Source organism: Panthera tigris, chromosome B1 (genome assembly GCF_018350195.1).
Source record: "Panthera tigris isolate Pti1 chromosome B1, P.tigris_Pti1_mat1.1, whole genome shotgun sequence".
Classification (NCBI taxonomy): domain Eukaryota; kingdom Metazoa; phylum Chordata; class Mammalia; order Carnivora; family Felidae; genus Panthera; species Panthera tigris.
The window spans coordinates 67,497,646-67,522,512 of NC_056663.1; positions in this window are offsets into that span (position 1 = coordinate 67,497,646).

Here is a 24,867-nt window from a genome sequence, read left to right on the forward strand (position 1 = left end):
TGCTCTATAAAACAAATGAGGGGATGTTTCAAGGAAGAGGCAGTAATCAAGCGATTGGATTGTTTCACATGTGCGATGGTCTAGCAGGATATGCCCACTTTAACATGACACATATATTGATACAGAAGAAATCAATATATAAGCGGTGCTGTAGAAGTATTTGTAGATTATACATCTTGATATCTCATATGTTTCGGTGTTACATATATTTTTATCCACAATATTTTTATTAAGGACTCCAAATCTTGTTTTATTCCTTCTAAAACACATCAGAAAATATTAACTAAAAAAAAGATCTATAATTTATTGACTAATTCTCGTTTCACAGAATATAAATATTCACAGAATATATATATATTACAGATCATAAATATATTTACACATAGTTCCATACACACACAAAGATACACATATTACACGAATGATACAATGTAGAGGAGAGCCAGAAAGGAAGGGAATATAGAAAAGAAGAGAGAGAAAAATGAAACATAAGTAGTAGAGAAAGTGTGAGAACAAGCATAAGAACAAATAGAATACAAGAGAGAATGTATTTCTTTGAAAAATGAATTGAGAAAATTACAAAGCTACATTCTGAGTTCTGAGCAAATGTTTTCATAAAACTGTAAGTGACAATTTACCTGACGTCTTTTTAGGCTAATGAGTATTTAATCTTCACTTTTACACTATATTAATTTGACAAATTTAATTTGTCAACCTGGTGAAAAAATCAACTTTATACTCAGTTACATTACAGATTTTAGCTAAATTGGATGTTAAATACAAGTTCTCAATTCCTTTCAAAGAAAGTATCAATGATGAATAAAGCAGAAAAATAGCTCTAGTCTCTTCTGGTCTTATTTTTTTGTTTGTTTTGTTTATATTCATTATTCCTCCTACTTTCTACTTCAATGAGTGTTCTGCATTTAAAGATTCAGATTATTTCTTGGTTTGTAGAAATTGACATCATAAGGATGTTCGAATTTATCTAACTGAAGTCTTCCCAGGGACTGCAATTTAAAACTAGTAGTTCAGTAGTTGTAGGGGATTACTGCTTAAATGCCTAAAGGGATCACAATGGAAAGGGTATCTCTTTGGTGTACTGGATAAAAACTCAGCTGGAGTGCCATGCTTGCTGTTAATTGTACCTGAAGAATGGTTTATGTATTCATCCTTCATTGTACTACTTCATAAATTTAATTCAAATGTCTACACGGAAGAAAATAAGAAAATTCCACATCAGAGATGGATTCAGAATGAGCGGAGCTTTCTCAGCAAAAAGCAAGTCCCCTAACATTAGATATTTGAATGCATTTCTAAGTTTGGCTCTTTTTTTCTTTTTTTCTTTTGTTTTCCAAGAGCATAAGAAACTGGCCTAAAGAAGGGCTCTGCTGGGAGTGACTTTAGGGGCTGAGCATCCCTTTTCAGTGGTCCATCTTTCAAAACCAAAGGCTGAAACCATGGTGACACAGTGGAATTGGGCAAAATTTTACCTTTCTTTGCTGCATCTCTTTGATTCATATTCATGTCTATTGAGGGTAGATATTATGTTAGCATACACAGAGTAAAATCTATAATACACTGCCCTGGGGTAATTTTATCCCATTTGACTTCCTGAAAAAGATGTAGTATGACAAGATTACTGATTTTTAGCAGTCTTTGCATCATCTGATTAAATATGTTTTGAAAAGCATATGATAAGTGACATGTAGATTAATAATATTCAAACTGGCCCAGAGAATATAAAAACCCTTACTATGCACAGGAAAGACCAAAAGTGGGGAGAAAAAAAAGACATGGGTTTTAACTTGGATCTGTTATAAGTGAACTTAAACAAATATAAACTTGGTTATATGATTTGGAAAATTAAAGGGTCACTTAGCTCTTCCAGCTCTGTCTTCAATAATGCATGTTTCAGCTACCTTTATTTTTCTCATTATAAAATAATGTGCATTTGCTGTAAAAAATTATAAACTACATATAAGTACAAAGACCTCAAAATGATTTAAAAATTTAATCTTTTTTTCTAAGCATGTTGATGTGCATTCTTTCTTTATAATTTTTCACTCAAAATGTGTTATACATATTGATATTTGTATGTTCATTTGTAATGACTGCAGAGTATTTGCACCAATTTAATAGATCTTTCATTGTTAAGCATTGAAATGTTTACACTTTTTTTTTAATGCTATTTTTTTTTTTCAGAGAGAGAGATACAGACAGACAGAACATAAGCGGAGGAGGGGCAGAGAGACAGAGAGACACACACACACACAGAATCTGAAGTAGACTCCAGTCTCTGAGCTGTCAGCACAGAGCCTAATGTGAGGCTTCAACTGAAAAACCATGAGATTGGGGCGCCTGGGTGGCTCAGTCGGTTAAGCGTCCAACTTCAGCTCAGGTCACGATCTCGCGGTCCGTGAGTTCGAGCCCCGCATCGGGCTCTGGGCTGATGGCTCAGAGCCTGGAGCCTGCTTCAGATTCTGTGTCTCCTTCTCTTTCTGCCCCTCCCCCATTCATGCTCGGTCTCTCTCTGTCTCAAAAATAAATGTTAAAAAAAAAATTAAAAAAAAAAAAAAGAAAAGAAAAGAAAAACCATGAGATCATGACCTGAGCCAAAATTGGAACCTTAAATCAATTGAGCCACCCAGGCAGCCCGAAATGGTTTATACTTTTTAAACATTATAAAAAATTTCAACTAACATCATTATAGGGAAAACTTTTAAAAACCTTATTTAATTTAATTAATAAAAGTGGAATTCAAGTTAAGCTTATTATGCAATTTTTATTGAGTTTTTAAACACGTTTTTAGAGTTTCCCAATAAGAGCTATATATAGTACTTACTTTGTACTTTCCAGGTCCGGAAGTCACAGTTGCTTTAATGAATGATTTCTTCCCTTCATTCTATAACATTAGGTATTAATGCAGTTTTCATGGTCTTACAGGAGAGGAAATGTTCACTTTCACATTTTATTTAAGGAATCTGTATATAATACATTTTTATTAGGCTAGGCTACTGTAAAAAGATCTAAAGTTCTTGTCATGTCTTTAGTGCCAAATTATAAATAAACTCCAGAATCATCTGGAAAACTTTTAGTCCTCATGGAAGCGTGTTTACCTGTAAAACTGGAAATTTGCAAAAGATAAAATTTCTGGAGATAAATATCTCTGTTGCTGGGCTAATGGTAGTGTTTCAGAAGATAAAAAGAAAGATAACAAGATACTTTAACTGAAAAGGGATTTCATCTACACAGAGATTCTCTTTAACCATCCTGCTATTCTAGTATGGCATCATTTTAATTTCTCATGAATATGTCAAAAAGTCACACCAGCTTCTGTCTTTTCTATATTACTTCAAACACTGTGATATTAATGTCCTAGAAATGATTTAAAAATACCTTCCCAAATTATTTTCCATAAGGCTCTAAAATTTTATATTCTCATCAGCAGAATATAGTAGTGGCCATCCTCCAAAACTTTTGTCAACATTGTCACGATATTGTCACATTTTCAAAAACCTATCAAGTTAAGAGCTCCCTGAGATATTTACACTTTTAAGAATCTAACCACCCAAAAATACTGCATTATGTAAATAAATGCAGACTTCTTAAACATGGTAGAAATATTTCTATAGAGTTTAATCTGCAGCCAAATCTTTTTCTTTGTCTCATTAAGATTTTATTACTAATATACATCAAGTAGGGCCAATAAACCCAGATACTATCTGTGTGTTGAATTTCATTCCTGTGTATTACTGTGCAGAAAACTTCCCATTAAGGTATGAAATAGACAGAGACCAAAGTGCCAAACTGTGAGTGCCAAACTGTGAACATACTAACAGCATGCAGTAAATGTTAGTAACACAATATATGTTAGGGTAAATAGAATACACATACTCCAGCTTATTTTCATTGCAGCTACTAAGTTGTTTATAAGTAACTCTAAGTAGGAATTAATACAGCCTAAGGGAAAACTTTTAGAGTAATAATTGAAAAAGTGAGAAAAGTATGCTGCTTTATTTGACAAAATATATATTAATATTTCTTAAAATCTGTAACTATAGCAATATGTTGCAAACATATGAAAGGACATACCCATGAATATACATAAAGCTATGCTACACATTAGTAAGAATTCAACACCCATAAAAAGAATAAAGAAAAATTTGAGGAATTTCACAAATAAAAAATATATGTGAGCAAAAGAAGTATAAAGAAAAGTATTATATATAAAAAATTTCAAGAAATAAAATAACAGAACAGCACTTTTTTCCTAAAAATGTCCTCCAAAGTGTATAGAAAAATGGATCCAGACCATTGCTGTGGAAATTTAAATTGCTACCACAATTCTTGTATCAAAACTATTGATCATAAAATTTGGTCAAAGATGTTATGTTCAGGAATATAGACTAATGATTACAAAGTAGCCGCTAAAAGATTTGTGTTTACTGTAGTATCACCTCTACAATCAAAAATGAACAATATAAACCAAAATAGTTGACATTACTGAATACATATGTGTCCATTCACTGAATGAAATTAAATATAAACATTGAAATGTTAATACATAATTTCATTAAAATATTAATATGGAATTATTAATGAACAATGTCTCTGGTGAAGTGAAAAGTGGATAACAAACCAATATGTGATACATTTCAAACATAAAATAGGCAAACTCGTAGTCTTATAGAAGCAGGACTAGAAGAACATATCCCAAAATGTTAGGTATAAACATCACTACATGTTATAATTAAAGGAGTTTTTATTTGTCCATTTCTACACTGTCAAAACATCCAATAATAAGCATGACTTTCTATTATAGATTTTAAAGCAGGAAAATAGGTTTTAAATAATAGCAGCAAGAACAAAATACACTTGTAAGCTATTAAACATTTTGTTTTTACAGTTAGAATTTACTGTGACAAACAAATAAGGAATGCTAAAAACATGAGGACATTAAAAATGCATCCCTGTTATGGACTCTCAGAACTGCTACCTTTTACCGCTCAGAGAAAAAACTGTGAATGGAGGCATTCTTCAAAACAACTATTCACTAAGGAAATAATTCACAGGTCATGAAATAGCATGCCTGGAATTGCCTGTTATCAACATGATTGTCAATTTTAGATCATTCACCTCTGTTTCAGCGAATCTACAATGCTTTCTTACATTTAGTTATCTGAAACCCTTTCTTGATTCTCTTACCATAGCTGCTCCTTTCCAACAGAATTTTCATTTCCTTGCAATTTTTCAACCAATTCAGTCTTCTTAATAATGATATAATGATTGACCATTTGCTTTTAATTATGGTTCTTTAAAGTGGGAAATAAAAAAAATTAGGGGGAAAATGTTGGGACAAAAAATCAGTCTCTAAGTTGAGATTTAGAGTATGTTTTCTTTCTTCTATGAATATAAAGTAAATTTTCTTTAACATTTTCTGGCACAAAAAGCATATAGGAATTCCTCAAGTGCCTTCTTTTAGTTTGATACCCTTATACTTTCTTTCTTAATTAAATTAACTGGATTACTAACAACGAATGGAAATGTGCCTTTGAAATTGAAGGCAGTCTTACAATAATTGTATCAGCTAAATGGAACTAACAGAACAACAAAGAGTAAGGATTTTCAATTTTTTTTGTATATAAAAATCCCATAAAAGTCTCATAAAAAGTCAGATTCTCAATCTCCACCTCAGAAATACTGAACCAATAAGCCTGAGATTAGTTTAGTAATCAGAATTTTGTTTAAAGCTCCCATGTCTTACTTGTGTCAGGGAACAATAATGTCCTGTCCCCTCAAGATCCATCTAGCCAGGCTAATCATCAAATTGACATGAGACAGATTAACAGGAGAAAATCTAATTTAATAGTGTACATGCTGGAAATCCACATAGACATGGAAATCCCAAAGACAGGTAAAACATGGTATATAGGTCATTTTGAACTAAGGAGAAGGGGGTAGCTGTCTGGGATTTCCAAGGGAAGGAATGCAATTCACAGAAAGATGGAAAAGAGAAATATGTTGGGTAAACAAATATTTGCTGGCCCACTCACAAAGGAGGGGACATAGAGGACTTTGATCAAATAGGCCTTGCTAGGTTCCTCCCTGTCTACCATACTTAATTCAGAGTATAATGTAGTTATCTATGGTGATAGCTCTCTTCCTACAGGAGGTCCTCCATCTATATTCCTTTTTGGCAATTGTCAGGGAAGTAAAGAGCTTCTCCTGAATTTTCTGGATTTTGATGGCTTTTTAACTCAAAATAATCTTCATGCCAACATGGCCCATCTTACAGCTGGCTACCCGTGGCCCCTATACTGGTGATGTTAGGACTTTATATTGAAAAAAGTTGACTTAGGAAATTACTGATATTAACTTTACATTTTATGGAGTATTGGAAATAAGCATTGTACGTAAGTAAAAGTGAATATACTATTCACAGCAGCCTTTGACATTTATTGAACAAGCTATCAAATAATGTGGATTACTGTTATACTTTTACTGATAATTGTAATTGTCTGCCTGGCACCAAAACCACAAATATCATAAATTTATTAGTAAGCCTGTTAGTTTTCTCATCATTTCCAAGTATCTAATGAAATTGGTTCATCAAAGTAAGATGTTGATAGCTATATGCATTTTTTCATTTATTTGGTTACCACACAATTTCTGGATAAATGGAATGACATCCCATGAGAGGAAAACACAATAAAAAACTTGTCAGTAAAACTTATTAATGGACACATGCATTTTATAAAACATTTATTTATAAGTGATCTCTTGGTTACTACCACAATTCATAGGACACAAGGTTAATTAAAATGATAAAGTGTTCTTCCTGGTTTTACCCTGTTAATTCCGAGTTAAAATGAAAAGAAATATGGGACTAAGAAGGAAGCTTCCAACAAATCATCATAAATTCACGAACAATATCTGTGTCATTTCACTGTATTTGCTTCTCACTAATCCATTCTTTTGAAAGGAGAAGGCTTTCATTCCAAGTAAGAACAACAAAGGATGGTACTGTGCATTCAATTGTTCTTTGCTGCCCTTCATTCCTCTGTCCCTCTAACCTTATTCCTCATTTTTATTTCTTTTTCATAGTTTTTCTTCTTATTGAGAAAAAATGCAATTTAAGAAGACAAGTCAGAATTAATAGACTCTGTTATAATAACACCAACTAGATAGTAGTGTAAGACCTCAATTCTGAACATCATTTAATCAAGGACAAGGCTTCCCTGTATACCTTTGACCTCATTCTGCCTACCGTCTACTCTTGTCAGGCAACATTCTTAGATCTGGCAAAGAGAATAAAACATTAAAAAGAGCAGTCAGTCTCTGTTCTAGGATCAACTGTTCTATAATGCTGCTTTTCTTATGCCCAGACTTCAGACCTTGCCAAACTCCCTGGACTGTCTGTCTCTTACTCCACTTGTGCTGCCTGTCACATTGCTTTCATTTAACAGGACACCTGGTCAGCGTTGTCTTTTTCCAGAAATATGCAGAGAAAGGGAAGCATTTGCTCCTTGTTGAAACCATGAGAATGAAAATAGACATTTTGTAAAATACTGGAAATGTATTTAAAATGAAATCATAAGAAAATATGAAGTTGATTTAATAAATAATATATCTATAAGCAAGTAGAAGTACATTGTACAAAGTCCAAGAGACATAGGGAAGCTGAAGGGACTACACTTTAGAAAAGCTCATCTCTGCTCTTTTCTTGCTAGGCTCCATGTACTCATATTCCAGAGTTCGCCTCTGAATAAGCCAAGAAGTTATGTTCCCACTTCAAGGGGGAAGCAAGGAGGTTAATCATTCTCTGGGTTTTGTCCTAGGCTCCAAACACCTGGTAACACCTTAGAAGAGCCAGATCCCAAAAATGTTCCAGGACATTAGCTTCAAATGGCCTCAGCTGATGTCGGCATGGATACCTCTACCTTTGGTAATTTATGGAATAATGTCTATTTTTCACCCAACACTCACTTTTGATTGGACCCTATAGTGGATTCCGAAGAGACAATCCCCTAGACCCTTTTCCAACATAAACCCCTAGCTCCAAGCAACAATGGGACCCATTCTTTTCTCCTTTCTGAGTCTCCGAGACACTGTGTCTGCTATTCTCTGTCACTCATGCTATTTTAATAAACTCGGTTTTCACTTTCTCTGGCTCGAGTTTGATTCCTATTCTCTCTGAAGCCAAGGACTCTCTTGGCTGGTCCTGTGGGACTCTCCCCTGGGTTCTTGGACTCAGCCCGCCTGCATTACAAACATAATCATTTTCTCTTATTCTATAGGAAAAATGGGATGTACAACAAATAAAAAAAAACTTAATACTAAAACAAACAAACAAACAAACAAAAAAATCCTTGAGGTAGGCACCAGAGGAGGTTTTCTATGTATAAATTCTCCTCAATCTATAGGCAATTTCTCTTTTCAGGTCAAAAAGAGTATTCATTACCTTGAAGTAATTCAAGTACAGATTGAAAGTACTTCCATTATGTCTAATATTCACCGTGACTGATCTGTCCAACTCACTGGTTTCTAAACAGCTTACTGAGACAAGGGAACAAATGCTGGGAGAAAATTTGCACTGAGTCACCTACTTAATCCAGGGGCCAGGCATAACTCTTCTACTTATATTTGCTTGCTTTTTTTTTTAAATCAATCTCCTGTTAGATTCCATTTAAATATGAACTCCTCTGTTAACATTTTTGAAAACCTCTAAGTTAATCAAAAATCTTAATCAGACTCTTTACGCCCATAGAGATTATTTTTAACTAGATAGTTAAATATTGCTTGCTTTAAAATTATAGACAACATTTTAAAGGACAGTTTAATGCAAAGTTACATTTTGACTTCACTGGTATTCACCTAAGATATCCACTAATATAAAATATGAGACTTCTTTTGTGGTCATCAAAGAAAAGTAAAGTTAGTAAAGTATATTTCCATTTATTTAAAATGCTAAAGCTTGGGGTGCCTGGGTGGCTCAGTTGGGTAAGCAGTCAACTTCAGCTCAGGTCATGATCTCACAATCTTTGGGTTCAAGCCCCACATCGGGTTCTGGGGTGACAGCTCAGACCCTGGAACCTACTTTGGATTCTGTGTCTCCCTCTCTCTCTCTCTCTGCTCCTCCCCCACTCACACTCTGGCTTTCTTTCTCGCTCTCTTTCCCTCAAAAATGAATAAACATTAAAAATATTTACAAAAATAAAATAAAATGCTAAAGCTATTTCAACACTAAAGTGTATTTTCCCACTTTCTATTAAATTCTAAGAATCAAAGTCCAGAGCAGCAGTTTTGCATCACTGGCTAAGGCTGGCAGAAGCTACAAATTTCCCTTACATGTTATTTCTGTTTTTGCAATTTCTCAGTCTCCATGTCGTCATTTTAATCCTAACTTTCCGCATCCCTAATACACATTAAGCCTGCATTTGAAATATATACAATGCCACAAGGGTGGTAGTTACAGTCACAAGAGTTGATAATCAAGAACAGATATGAGGAGACTAATGAAGACACATGACAATGAGAAAAAAATCTAGACATAAAGATTTATGATATAAAACAGTGTTTTAAAAAGTGCTTGCAGATTTTAAGAAATATGGCTCTATAAATTTTACAATAAATGTTTCCTAAATGAGGCACTGAAAGAAAATATATTGAAATACAAATAAACACATTAATAACAGTCTGAAGCCACAGTGATTGATACACAGCTGGGTCCCAGTTGTCGAACCCATAGTTGAATCCATAGGGTGGAGAGCAGCATATAGGAGTGAGGCAAAGGGTCTTACACTGAGAATTGCTCAGAAAATAAGGGTAAATAAAATTGAGCATATTCCTAGGTCTATGGCTCATATAGAACAGCACACTTGCTGGTGAATGAGACAGTAAAGAAGTCTAAGTATGATAGGGAAAGGTAGGATGAAATAGGCAGAGAAGGAAAGGTTAGGACCTGAGATCCCTGAGTGAGGAAAACACATATTTTAGAACAATGCTGGGAGTGTCTGACCAGGAGCAAACTCCTTCAGGCCTAAGTTTCCTCTTAAGAATGTAACAAGACGTCACCCGCACCCCCTCAGGTTCCCCTGAGGAATTTGACAATCAAAATACCTAACTAAAATAAGTAAACTATAAAACTTATGTTATATGAGGGACAGTATGATTTTAGTCTGACTCCTCACACAATGGAATCCAATCAGGAATGGACAACCCAGCACCTAGAGTTGTCCAGCCAATAAGGGTAGAACCTGAGAAAGAACAACGGGGAAGGGGGCCAACCAGAACCTTATAAAGCAAAGTCCCTTGCCTATAGTCGAGGACATTCACTTTCGAATGTCCCCTCTCTGTAAAGAGAGCTTTCACACTCCTACTTTATAATCTTATACTTTAATAAACTTTTGCCTGCTGCTCATTTTATTTGTGTCCACCTCTTTATTCTTCGAAGCAGCGAGACAATGAACTCAGGTATTGAGGTAAAAATCCTGCAACATAAGCATACAGAACTGAGAAACTGATCTCCAAAATTCCCAATCTCTCCACAGGAAAGAAACTCTGACCTGCCAATAAAACCAGGGCATCTCAAGTACAAAAAGTTGTAACTGAAAAACTATCAGACAAGAAAAAACAAGAATAGACATTTAAAAAAAAAAAAGTAAAACAGAAGAGCATGGAGATTAAAATTAAAATCACAAGCACATGAGGAAAAATTATATTATAGAAAGCACCAAAACAAGTGAAGAGTCAGAAGATTAAGTCACTGACGATACGTAAATGACATCACATTTTCAAAGGATGTTAAAAATAACTACAATGAAGACTATCAAAAAAGTGAAGGCAAAAAATATTCATAAAAACAATAAGAAATTATAAAATAAAACAGGCTGCATAACTCAAACACAGATAGACATCCAAAACAATTGATTTGAGGTACTAGAGAAATGTAATTATTATAATAAAAAAATTCAGTAGATGCAGTATATTCTGGAATAAACACAAAACAGAAAGCAAATGATATGGAAGAGTATGCTGTAGAATTTATTAAGAATAAACCTGTTAAAAAGAAAACCACAGGCCCAAAATGGAGTATCATATGTTAAGACCTCACATTCTTAAACCAAGATTTAATACCTAACCTAACTATGGCTTCAACTCCCTCCAGGATGTAACCTTTAACCAGCCAAGCTGGAATTTCCTGGTCAACACTAGGAGGAAATCCCCTGGGAATCCCTTTCCCCCTTAGGAGGGCAACCTTGCCTAAACAATGCAATCCTTGCTAATAATTTTTTTTTTTTAATGTGGTCTCTCTGCCTTTAAAAATCATTTCTCCAGCTCAGCAGGAGCTCCCCTAACTTGCTAGATAGGATGCTACACAATTCAGCAATCATTTTCAAAAAGCCAGTTGTATTTTCAAACTTACTTGTTTGAATTGTGGAGTTTTTTTAAACAAATTCAAAAGAAATTGGCTAAATAGAAATTTAAAAGGTACAGATAATTGAGAGACTCCAAAATATGTTGCAAAGAATATCCAGAAGGAAAAATTAGAGGAAATAAGAAGAAAATAACTAATGACTAAGAATATTCTAGGATTGAAAAAACATGTGAAACCTTAGAATAAAAATGCATATGAATGTTGAAGCAGTATATTTAAAAATATAAACTAATTATATTGAAAGTCTGGATTATTAAGAACAAAGAAAGTCTTAAAAAGCAATATAACAATATTTTCAGAAATGCTGGCTACAAGAGATAGATTTAGACAGTGCTAATTTTATAACATTTTTCAAGGTACTTACTTTACTTGCCAAGTGCATACACAATTTAAAAATGGAAAATCTAAATTTTGGTGAAAAGAAATAAAAATATTTCTGATAAAAGATACGCAGATCAAAAAACTATAGAATAATACAAAGGTAAACTTCAGTAAAAAATAAATTGAATTTAGACACAAATATCATGATGATACGTGTGTTCACAAGGTGCCTAGATACTTAGTTAAATGTTAATTCTGAATTGCATTAGTGAAGTTTTTCTGGATGAAACTAACATCTGAATCGGTAAATTAAGTATACTGCCCTCTCCAATGTATGTGTGTCTCGTTCAGTGCACTGAAGGTCTGAATAGGATAAAAAAGGCAACATAAAGGAGATTTTGTTCTCTCTTCCTGAAGGTCCTCAGACTGTAAAATTAGTCTTCTCCTGCATTAGGATTTAGATTTAGAGTGGAACTATACACCATCAGCTCTCTTGTGTCTCCAGTTTGCCAACTGAGATTTTGAGACTTAGCCTCCACAATCATAGGAGGCAATTCTTTATAATAACCCTATTTATACATAGATACCTACATTGAACTCCCAAGCTTGCAGAGTGTCTACTTTTAAAAGTTATAGCACTGATGGGGAAAGAATAGGATCTGGTAAATTGGGATGGGAAGATCCTGATGAAAATGGGACATCAAGACACTAAATTCTGATGAGTCTCCTTTGCCAATAGGTATCTAGGTAAATACATATTTGGACAGATAGATGACAGATAAACAGATGTCCCAGCCCCAGTAGAAGCAGCTTCCCCACCCTAAGGAAACTGTAATGGTCTTCTTTGAAACAGTTGCCAAGCAAGACAATGTTGATGTTCCCCAGGACCCACCCCCAGCAGCCTTCTTCTAGACCCATAACTAAACTCAAGTCCCAACAGGTCTCTAAAGGTTAGGTACAAAGCATGGCCCATGAGGAGGTATGCTATATTCCAAAAGAACTATTTGAGTTTTCTAATTTTTACAGACAAAATTCTGAGTAACATATGTAGGAATGGACACTAAAAGTATAGAATAAGAATGACAGGAATTTAAAGTCAAATCAGGTCAATTTTTTTGATATGGGCCCACTAAGGAGAGATTCTGTATTTGTGTGTAGCTCAGAGAGTTAAGAAGACTTCTAAAAGTTTGGTTGGTTGGTTGACTAAAATATGGGTCAGACATGGCCTACCGTAAGCAAATTAGAAATGTTGGACCTTCTTTGGTTTAATATAGACGAAGGAATTCAAAGGCTTAAAGATATTGAGTGTTTGAGTGGATTTGTCTTATAAGACCTATTCACTCATACTGAGAAGGGCCCAAGGACATACTTTTCACCACTTTTATGAGAAAAATATTAACAAAGGTAGTCCCTGCATCATTGAAGAGGTCTATGATCATTCTTGTCTATAGCCCAGACCTCACAGTGGGGATTGCAGTCACTGAACTGGGAAACCTAAATGCAATTAGCATACTTGGACCTTTAGGTAGCAGGGGCTGAGTGACAGCACTCCAGCAAGGTGGATAAAGTGAAGAACAGCAGTGTCAAAGAAGCAACTAGAACAACCAGCTCACACAGACCTGTGGCATTGAGTAGTTAGTTGATCATAGCGTTCCCAGAGTGAAATATGTAGAAAGAATACTAAATTCTTATTTGATCTATGTAATAAGTAAAGTTCTGGGGGAGCCTGGGTGGCTCAGTCAGTTAAGCGTCTAACTCTTGATTTCTGCTCAAGTCATGATCTCACGTTTCCTGGGTTCAGTCCCGAGTCAGGCTCCATGATGACAGTGCAGAGCCTTGGGATTTTCTCTCCCCCTCTCTCTCTTCCCCTCCCCCCTCACTCTCTCTGTCTCTTTGGAAATGAATAAATAAACTTAAAAAATTAAAATAAAAGTTCTGGGGGGCACCTGGATGGCTCATTTGGTTGAGTATCTGACTCCTGATTTTGGGTCAGGTCATGATCTCACAGTTTGTGAGATCAAATCCCAAGTCTGGCTCTGCCTGGACAGTTTGCAGCCTGCTTGGGATACTCTCTCCACCCTCTCTCTCTGCCCCTCTTTCTGACCTTCCCCTGCTTGCTTGTGTGCACACTCTCTCTCATTCAAAATAAATACATAAACTTAAAAAAAGAAGAAGAAAAATTTTAAGTCAGGTGAAGAAAAGTCTAGCCTGAATCATCAAAACAGTCATGGCTTTTCAATTAATTCCCAGGCTTGAGCCACTTTATAGACCCAGAATCCCTTGAGTGAAGGGGAGACTGTGTCCCCTTGAGGAAGGACCTTGGTACACTGCCCAAAATACATATTGTTAATCTTCTTCTCCATCTTCCCTACAGGGAACTATAGCCTTTACCAGGGTAACTACACATTTTGGCAATGGAAATAAGTTGATTTTCAGGAACAACTGGACACAGACTATAAATCGACATAAGTCCTCAAGACCTAGAACATCGCTGTGATTTGCCAGTCAGAGTAGGGGTTTAGAGGTCAGATGGCCAATGGAATTTTAGCTCATGTCATCTCACAAGAGGCTCTGTGGTTCTCCAAACACATCTTGTGGTTATGTCCTCAGTTCTGAGATGACTGATTGGAATAGATAAATTCAGAAGCTGAAAGAATCCCCTATTCTCTCACACGTGGTGAGGACAATTAATGGTAGGAAAGGCCAAGTAGAGGCCACTAGAGGTGATTCTACCAAGGAAAATAGGTTAAATTCTTGGAGGGATTGTGCCACAATCAAGGACTTGAAAGAAGCAGGATGGTGATTCTTTTTATATCCTGTTCAACTCAGCCATTTGATTTTTCTTCTACAAATATAATTATCATACTAAAAAAGAATTCAGTAGATGCACTAGGATATTCTAGAATGAACACAATAAAAAAATAATTTGGAAGAGAATGCTGTAGAATGTATTCAGAATAAACCCGTTAAAAAGAAAATCAAATTGGAATGACTTATATTAAGACCTCACATCAGTAAACCAAGATTTAACACCTAACTTAACTGCAGTTTCAACTCTCTCAAGAATGTAACCTTTAACTAACCAAGCTAGAATTTCCTGGACAACACTAGGAGGTAAACCCTGGGAGACACCCCCTCCCTTTAGAAGAACAATCTTGCCTAAACAATGCATTTCTTGAAAAATTTCATGAAATAAATAAGATACAGAGACATAAAAATAGCTATATTATAATAATTTTATAATTATCACTTAACGCCAGAATAAATTGCAAGAGGCCAACTAATAGTTTTATAAAAATGACCACCAATTTGACCTATTGCTTCATGGGCCTATAATATAAAATGTGTTATTTCAAGTTAGCTGACACACAATGATGAATGCAATAGTAAGAGAAGAGCATTAAAAGTAAATACCTGCTTGTAAGATAATTTATAAATTTTTATGTAAGTATATTCTGGAGCGAAGCGATTTTCATTTGAACAAATACTATGATTAAGGCTTACAAGTGAACATATAGTCAGTTAAGCAAGGTATTAAAGATGTAGGTTTTATTAAAAATGTTATTTTTAGTTTTTTTTCAATTACATTTCAATTCATGTAGGGTATAAACTATTATGGGTCAGGATTTATGTGACTCTAACTTATACACACATAAAAAGTTAATAATATTCAATAATAATCCTTATTGTGAAACAATAATGTTAAAATACTATTTTTCTTGTAACATATTCCTAAGACACTTGCATTCTTTATTTCTAAACAGCATTACTACATTGGGGAAATATATTAAAATAAAACCTATTTCAGCACTATTTAAATTATCTTTATGATCAGTCAATTCTTGTATTTAAATTAGTTTGAAAGACAAATTTCTCGAACATAAAACTCTCCTTCATTTTATTAATTTTTTAGTGAGATTTATTTTTATTTTTTAGAGGAAAAAAATTCAAATCACTCTGGTTAATATGCAACGATTGCAAAATACACAGGAAAACAGGAGTGTAGGGAACAATTTCAGGATACAGCCAGGCCTGAGGACTATGATAAAGTGGATCCCTCACATTTTAAGAATGAAGCAATATTTTGAGAGAGTCTATTTTATTATTACAGACTCTACCCCTTTTCTGTCTACTCCGTAGCTTTAGCTATAACTTCCAGTGTATCGGGCTTTTTGCTGACAGCCTTCTCTCTTTTCTTTATGTTTTGCCTCCACATGTTGCTTTTATTTGGTTATCTCCGTCTATCTTAGATTCAAGGTCCTGACAAGAGATCATCTAATTGGGTCAAATTTTCAGTAAAAGGTAGGCTTCAGGACAGAGATTGTAGGCCAGGTGTCTTCAAAATGACTGTTTCTTGATGAAGTACTGATACCTGGTCTAATCAGCTGTGATCTTCACAGTAGAATGATATGGGATGCCTTGGCAAAAGGATCTATGTGAATCAGAACATCTTAGACTTACTGAAAAAGCCAGTGTAATACAAGTACCTTAAAGAGCTTCTCTATTACAAACACAATGTTTAGATATGACAATGCCTAATCTGTTGTGTACATGTTAATAAGACTACCTTTCCGTATACCATTCATACTGCATCCAGAGAAGGAAATCTAAGAATTGAGAAGAGCAAGTGGGCACAGTGATCTTCAATAAAAGTGATAGAAGAAAGCTTTGAAAACTTCTCCAAGATCAGGGCTAGGGCTCTGATTTTGGTTTTAAATATATGTGAGGAACAAAGTTATACCAAAATGAGTGACATGATTCTTGCAGGTAAGCACACATTACTCATTAACTCTCTATCAGAAGAATTACATGAATTTTTAAATATTTCTGAGAAAAAGAACAACCTGAAAAACCCACAATTGAGCATCATTTCAAAGTCTCTTCTTGTTTCTACTCTAGAATCTTAAAGTTTTCTCCTTCTTTATATCCAGAAACAGATACTAGGAAGGGGGAAGGGTTAGTGTTAACTAAATACTGTGAGTGGTAGAAACTTTCATATAACTCGAGAGGAGATACAGAACTGGATGAGTTGGGGATGTAGGAACAGTGGGCAAATAAAATAGAACAGGGAGGATTCTAAGAAGGAGGACTGGTTAGAAAGGATGGAAGATAATGAGGAAAAAGAGACAAGATGAAGAGCGAACAAATACATACATATCACATTCACTGAGTGAATTTGTGATTGGTAACGTGCTGTGGTTTGATCTGGTCATTAAGTGGTTTTACATCATCCCTTGATTTCATGGCTTGAATCTGGTATTGGAAATATTTAATAAAAATATGCTTACATATCCAATTTCTCACATGGTATGTTTGTGTCTTCAGCTGGCAGAGAGAAGGGAATATTTCCATCTTCTTCCAGGTAATGGTAGGCAATAAGGACAACTTTTGGGGGGCGTTAATAAATTATCAGAGATCCGTCAAATAAATATGCCTCAAAAAGGAAAACAAATGATAGTGTAGCTTCATCCTTCCCATACTGATGAGCCAATAGAGAAAGAGCCTATTACACAGGTTCCATGCACACACACAGGTATAAATAAAGCTAGGAATGCAACTTCAAAACAAGTACCTGTGTAGAAAGTATTGCCTTTCAACTTTTACTTGTAAAAGATAAAAATCTTTCTATAGTGTCTATATTTTATTTTCTATGTTTTATTTACTTATAAACCTCCTTGTTTTAGCTACCCTGATGCATCCTAATTATACACTCAAAGAAATACCCTTTGGAGATTATAAAATCTACTAATTGTACCATGACTGAAGCTTGCAATCCAGTCAATGTCTGAAGTGACTTAAGACATGTAACAACTGTGTGGCTTTATATTTAATCACATATTCCTCATCTCTTTCAGTCCTCTAATTGCATTCCTGAAACAAACGTTTCGTCCATTTAGGGTTTAAAGATTAAAAAGTTCTGTTTATTGAGTATACATCTTTCAAAGGGCACAGCAGCATCAACGTAACGGGTCGAAGTCTATGTTCACAAGTGAAACAACAGCAAATAAACTCTATGCCCATGTAGCCCCTGGAGCACATGAAAGGGAATATATGACTAATAGACTCTCTTAGCCTGTATATTAGTCTGTGAGATGTACACAAACCTTTTCAAAACAATAATGAAACATATTTGGATAAATAAATACATGTGAAAAAGACATTTTTAATTTGAAATAAGGAAATGTTTTATATTGAGACATAAAAGGAAAATATACAATTATTTAGTGTTGAGGGTGATTAAAATATGTTAATACATATATATGTATACATTATATATATCTTATATAAATTATATAAATTATACATATATCTTCCATATACATTATATATTCACCCTACTGCCTTGAACTTCTAAATAGCTAAAAATAGGGAAAAAAGGTATAAAAACATTAACGGGCAGCCATGAACATTATTAATGGTAACACAATCTAAAAGCTTAAATATGAACCGTTGTTGCTTTTCTCTCCCAGATTCCTAGGATTCAGTGTTTTAGAACAGCTAATTTAATGATCACAGACAGTAAACCCAGAGCCAAAGAAAAATTTGAGCCCTAAAATCTGGCTTGGTTTTAAGTGAGGCACCATTCCTCAATACTGGACCATTTGCTCTATAGGAGAAAATAGCAGAAAAATGTGTCTTTTAGGCCATAAATGCTACGCATAATAGTCAAAACATTTCACAGTTTTTCCACACTTAATAATGTTTATTACTACTAGAGCAACCAAATACACTATATATAAAATAAGAATACACTTCTCTATTACAGCAGTTAGTTTTAATGACTGATCCCTAGCATAGTTATTTATACTTAGTTTTCTTCCCCTCCAATAAAATTCCTTTCGTGTACTATGGAGTATGTGTAGAGAATTAAGTCTCATTCTTTTCAACCATCTAATACTTGCATGTAAAAATATTGATTGGAAGAGAAATTTCTCCATTAACTATGTGTTCCACTATGATGAAGCAGAGCTATAAACCTATTTTAAAAAATTATAAGCATTAGATAAAATAGATTATTAGTATAGTCCTCTTAGTTTAGCAAGACGTTTGAAAATAACGTTATTTAGTTAGTGGAACCATACATCTTAACAATATTAAATATGAAGCATTCAATCTATTCACTGCCTCGTTTGTGTGGAAATTATTTATCCACATAAAGCCTGGGGAATAAAAAACAGCAGCTCTCCAGGGCAATGGCAATGTCACACAGCAAACTCCTACGAGTGCAGAGAAAGAAAGTAGTAAATACAGATGGGCAAAGGCTGCATCTACACATATAATTAAAGCAAAAGTTTGAGTGACCTAGACTACTAAAAACACACTTCTATTTTTCTAAGAATATCAGGTACCTATGGTACCTGATAACAATATTTATAATCCATTTGAATTGTATACATGCTTCATATTTTACCTGTATACATAGCATCAAACGCACCAAGGAAACACTGCCAGGCTTTCAAAATACTTCTGTAAATATAATATTCTTCACATTTGAAAGAATTCATTTTCATTTCTGATGTGCATATTTCTCAATAATCATTATTATGCATTAGATAAAAAGGAGCGAATGCGAATCTGTAAGACATTTAAGGCCACTTTGCTCTTCTAAGCAGAACATCTTTTTAGATAGAAAGGTTTATGAAACTTTATAATTTCTGCTAATAGGCAGGAAATCATTATCCGAGTCTTGAATTACTCCAGTACACTCAATAACATTGCTTACATGTTGACATGATGAAATTCTATCCAATCAGAAGAGCTTAAGCAAGAAATAACCTCTGCTAACACAATTTGACTTGGCAAGTACCTGGCCTTCATAAAAAGCAAAAAATTTTACATGCTGTATCTTTGTTATTTCCAACCCCTAGAGCTAAATATTTGTAGAATGCTATGTTAGAGGAAAGAGGAAATAATATCAGTCGCATATTTATGAAAGAAATACTTACATTTCCCATAAACATATGGGATCAAAAGCCAGCATTTTATTTGAAGGAAAAGAAATAGAAATTTTGACTCCTATGCATTTTCTCCTCTTTGCAACACCCAAATTACCCAACTTAAGTTGCTTTTATTTTCCCCCAATGAATAAAAAATTGGATTTAATATTTATTCATGGAAGACAGAGGGAAAAGTTCTGGCATTTTTGTTTAATGTGCAGATTTTCTCCTCTACCAGACTTATGGCTATACTTCCATCATTCTGCTATAATCTCAGATTGAAATAAAATTTGGCTTTAAAATAAATCACCCTTAAATATAAACTTGTCCTGGATCCTTTCTTCTACTTGTGATAGCAAAAGAAGACATAACCTCAGATATGTGTATATATATATATATATATATATATATATATATACACACACATATATGAACACATATACATATATGTATATATATTAACATACATAGGAATACATATGTATATATATACATATACGTGTGTGTGTGTGTGTGTGTGTATAAAACTTGCACCTATAAAATAATTTGTGCTAAAGAATAATCTAGATTTTGCTTAGATTGAGGGACCATCTTTTGATAATGAAAATTTGCTTGGTGGGAAAGAAAATATTTGAGATGCATAGCATATACCTATGTTGCTTTGTTTTCAGAGTCAACCAAAGCAACATTATATGTAGTTTCTCTTCCTATGAAAGAAAAAAGAAATTAGTCCAAATCACTGTATAAGCTGTTATAATCCTTATACCAAAATCAGACACATCACAGGAAAACTGTAGATAAATATACCCTATGAATATAGAGACAAAAATCCTCAACAGAATACTACCAAAGTAAATTCAGAAACATATGAAAATAATTTTACAACATGATTAAGTAAGATATACCCCAGGAATGCAAAGTTGGTAGAACATCCAAAAATTATTTAATCTAATATAACATATCAATAAAATGAAAAACAAAAACCACATGATCATCTTATCATATACAAAAATAGCATTTGACAAAATCTAACACACTTTCATGATTAAAAACAATCAACAAATTCAGACTGAAAGGGAACTTCCTTAACCAGATAAAAGACACCTATAGAAAACCCACAGCTAATATTATACTTAATGGTAAGACCAAGAACAAGAAAAGAATATATGATCTCCCTACTTCTACACAACATTATCGTAGAGGTTTTAGCTAGACAAGTTAGCTAGGGCAACTGGACCAGAAAATATATATAAATAAAACATTTATTGGGGAAGAAAGAGGTAAAACTATCTCTACTTGCAGGCCACTTGTTCATTTATATAGAAAATCCTAAGAAACCTGATAAAAATGATTAAAACTAATAAATGAGGTCAGCACATTTGCAGGATATAAGACTAATATATAAAATTCAAATGTAGTAATGAACAATTCAAAAATGAAATTACAGAACAACTCGATTTTACAGTGGCAACAAAAATAATAAAATAAGGGGGCGCCTGGGTGGCTCAGTCAGTTAAGCATCCAACTTCGGCTCAGGTCATGATCTTAGGATCCGTGAGTTCGAGCCCCGCGTGGGGCTCTGTGCTGACAGCCCAAAGCCTGGAGCCTGTTTCAGATTGTGTCTCCCTCTCTCTCTGTCCCTCCCTGTTCATGCTCTGTCTCTCTCTGTCTCAAAAATAAATAAACATTAAAAAGAATAATAAAATAAAATAAGTAGTAATGAATTTAACCGAAAAATGCAATATATATATTCTGAAAATACACAAATCTGCGGAGTAGAGCAGCAGTCCAAGCTAACAATATATATTTGGCAGTAATTAGTGCAATGCATATAAAAGTCATTAACCTGAACGACATTACAAGAGAATTAACACAGACAAAAATTGGAATAAGTGTAAGGATTGAGTTTTGGAGCTTTCAACTTTAGAAATTAAGGAAATGAAAAAAGATTGAGGAAATTAGGAAAAATTGACTATGAATAGCATAGTCAAGAAAAATGAGGAGAAATGGTGCCTCTATATAATTTTTTTTAATCAAGAGTTTTCTGTAAGCAGAAAATAATCTACTGTGTTAAATACCCTTGATAAATAGAATTGGATACTAAAATTTGGAAGTAACTCTAACATTGCTAAAAACAGCATCAATGGGATGATGGAGAGTAATAGCCTCAGTGGATTGTGTCCAAGTAAGAGTGGGACAATTAAATCATAATTTTATTACATTCCTGAAATTTAAAGCAAATTAAACAAGTATACCTGTGTACAGAGTTAGTGCATTAAGCACACATGGAGAAATTATTTCAAATAAATTTAAAAAAATATTTATTTATTTTGAGAGATAGAGAAAGTGTGAGCAAGGGAGGGGCAGAGAGAGAGGAGAGAGTGAGAATCCCAAGCAGCCTCCACACTGCCAGCATGGAGCCCAATATGGGACTCAAACTCACCAACCATGAGATTATGACATGAGCTGAAGTAGGATGCTTAACCGCCTGAGCCACCCACATGCCTTCAAATAAATTTAAATTAAAAAAAACTTAACTCCACATGGCTATTAGGATATACCTTACCTAAAGTGGACAACTGTCCTATTTTCCGTGGGACTGATGGAGTTCTAAGAATAGGAGAATTTTGGTTTTAAAACCAGAATGCAGGCTTCCAGGGGTGGTTCAGACAGTTAAGTGTTGGACTTGACTTCAGCTCAGGTCGTGATCTCAGGGTCGTGAGATCAAGCCCTGAATTAGGCTCTGTGCTGGATGTGGAATCTTCTTGAGATTCTGTCTCCCTCTCCCTCCACCCCTATCCTGCTCTCTCTGTCTCTCTCTCTCAGGAAAACAAACAAACAAACAAAAATGGAATGCAGAACTTTCAGTGCTAAAAAATATGTCTCATAACAACATTTAAAAAAAGCAAAAGAAACAAATAAATTTAAATGATGTTCTTTGGCAAATACATACTTATGAATTATATTAATACCCCAAAGCTAAAAAGTTAATATCATCAGTGACCAACATGTTCAGTAAAAAACAACAACAACAACAACAAAACACTAATATATAAACACAACCTTAGGTAAACACTAAATTCCCAAAATTGAACTGAAGTATTTACTTTCTTAAAAAATATAGCTGTTTAAAAACCTCTGTTCATTGAAAAAGATCAATTACCAGTTTAGTATTGATGAGCACCCCTAGTGTCCTGGTTATGGCATCTAAATCATATTTTGCAAGAAAAACAGCAAGAGCTCCCTGGAAAAAAATAGCTACTCCTAAATCTGTCATACTAGAAAGGAAATCCTATAGCATCTTTATTATCAGAAAACAAAAAAACTATCAGTGATACCACAGCTACTTCATAAGCTCTTTGGAGTCAGTATGGAGGGTCTCCATTAGCCAAGGTCAGGAGAAATGTCGCTTCAATAAGAGTAACAAATTCACTGCAAACATATCAAATCTTTTAAAATTCTTGATGCTCAAAAAATAATTATGGGTGAACTTTTAATGCTGCTAAAGAAACAACTAAATATCCATAAACTGATAAATAAGGGAAAGAATCAAGCATTTACATTTCATTTCTTATACAAATGTTGGAGTTTATTTACAGCAACCTTAAACTTATGGGAGAATATTTTCCTTTTTGGGAGTATTCCAGTGAATAAATAAATAAACACTGAAAGAATTATGAAATCAACACTTTTGAAAGCCCCTGAAAGAAACATGGATAGATAAAGGTCATCAGTGACTGACAATGTAACAATAAGACTGATCACAATTTTAGATCTAAATGCTATTTTTCATGAAATACAACACAGAGAGAAACAGGGTAGCAGAATGGGGGTGAAAAAAGCCAAATGAAGCAATATTTTAATGAGTAAGTTAGGTTGTTTTTTTTTTAATAAAGGAGAGAGAGAGAAACAGAGAGCGAGAGGGAGAGAAAACTATAGATCAAAAGATATAAAATTAATTTACATGGTAGGGCATCGTTAGATTCTAATTCAAACAAAACAAAAAAGTTAGCAGAAAACTGGGGATATTTGAACAGTGAGTTGATAATTGACAATATTAAGGTACTATTGTTCCTTTTTAAGGTGTGGTGATACTGTTGTGATTATATTTTTAAACAATTGCTCTCTCCTAAAGATATTTTTACCCACATACTTACAGATAAAATTATAATACTATTGAGGATGGAGGTATATGGGAGGTATAAGGAAACAAGACTGGCCATAAATTGATAACTGTAAAAATAATTGTAGAAAAATTGTAGAAATTCAGCCTTTTTCTGAGTTGATTTACTGCTGTGATGCAGTTTCCTGCAGTTTACAGATTTGTACTCTAAGTGCAAGTCTTTTTTCTTCTCAGCCTGAGAGGTTTCTCCCAGGTAGCAGGAATTCTCTTGATCCTCCAATGCATAATCCAGAACTGTGTGATCATGACTTTAAGAACAACCCTCAACCAAACCAATGAGAGATGGGAATGGAAGAATTAATCTCTTGGGCTCCCCAAACACATTTCTCAGAGTCCCAGTGGGGTAGCCAATAGACCAGAGCAGTAACTCATTCTTTTGCACATCTTTTGTGTTACTACTCCCTCCTTGATCTTTCCTGAGGCTAATAAGCCTCATCTCCCAAACAAACCACCTGTGCTAGGGTCTGCTTTGGAGAAACCTAATTTAATGTAATTCTAGAGAGCAGACACTCCAGATGAGATTCTGGAATTAGATAAGTCACTAGTCAGAAGGCACCAAGGACCCCGTTGTTGATGGTAAGTGGGCTGGTGATAGCCTACATCATGATATAGCATCACAATTACTAAGATTCTCATCCTTAGTAAGTGAGATAAGATGTGGGTGAGATGGAAAGTACTGGCTTGTGGAGTACCACTAGCACTTAAAAGATATAAGGGCAAAAAATAATTTTAAAGATTGTGGAAGTGTGTTAGCAGTTTAAAAGACCAATGAAAATCTCATATCAAATCATTATCAACTAAGAGGGTATTGTAAAACCAAGGTGTCCTATGTCACAGCATATAAAGACATAATTTGCAGTGAGAAATTCAGATCCAGAATTTGATCTTATGTAGCAAATTTCTAAAGGAGAATGAATGCAAAGACTGACAAGTCTTTCATGCCAATGATAGGTTTCAGATATGGAAGAAATAGAAAACTGAGACTTAAA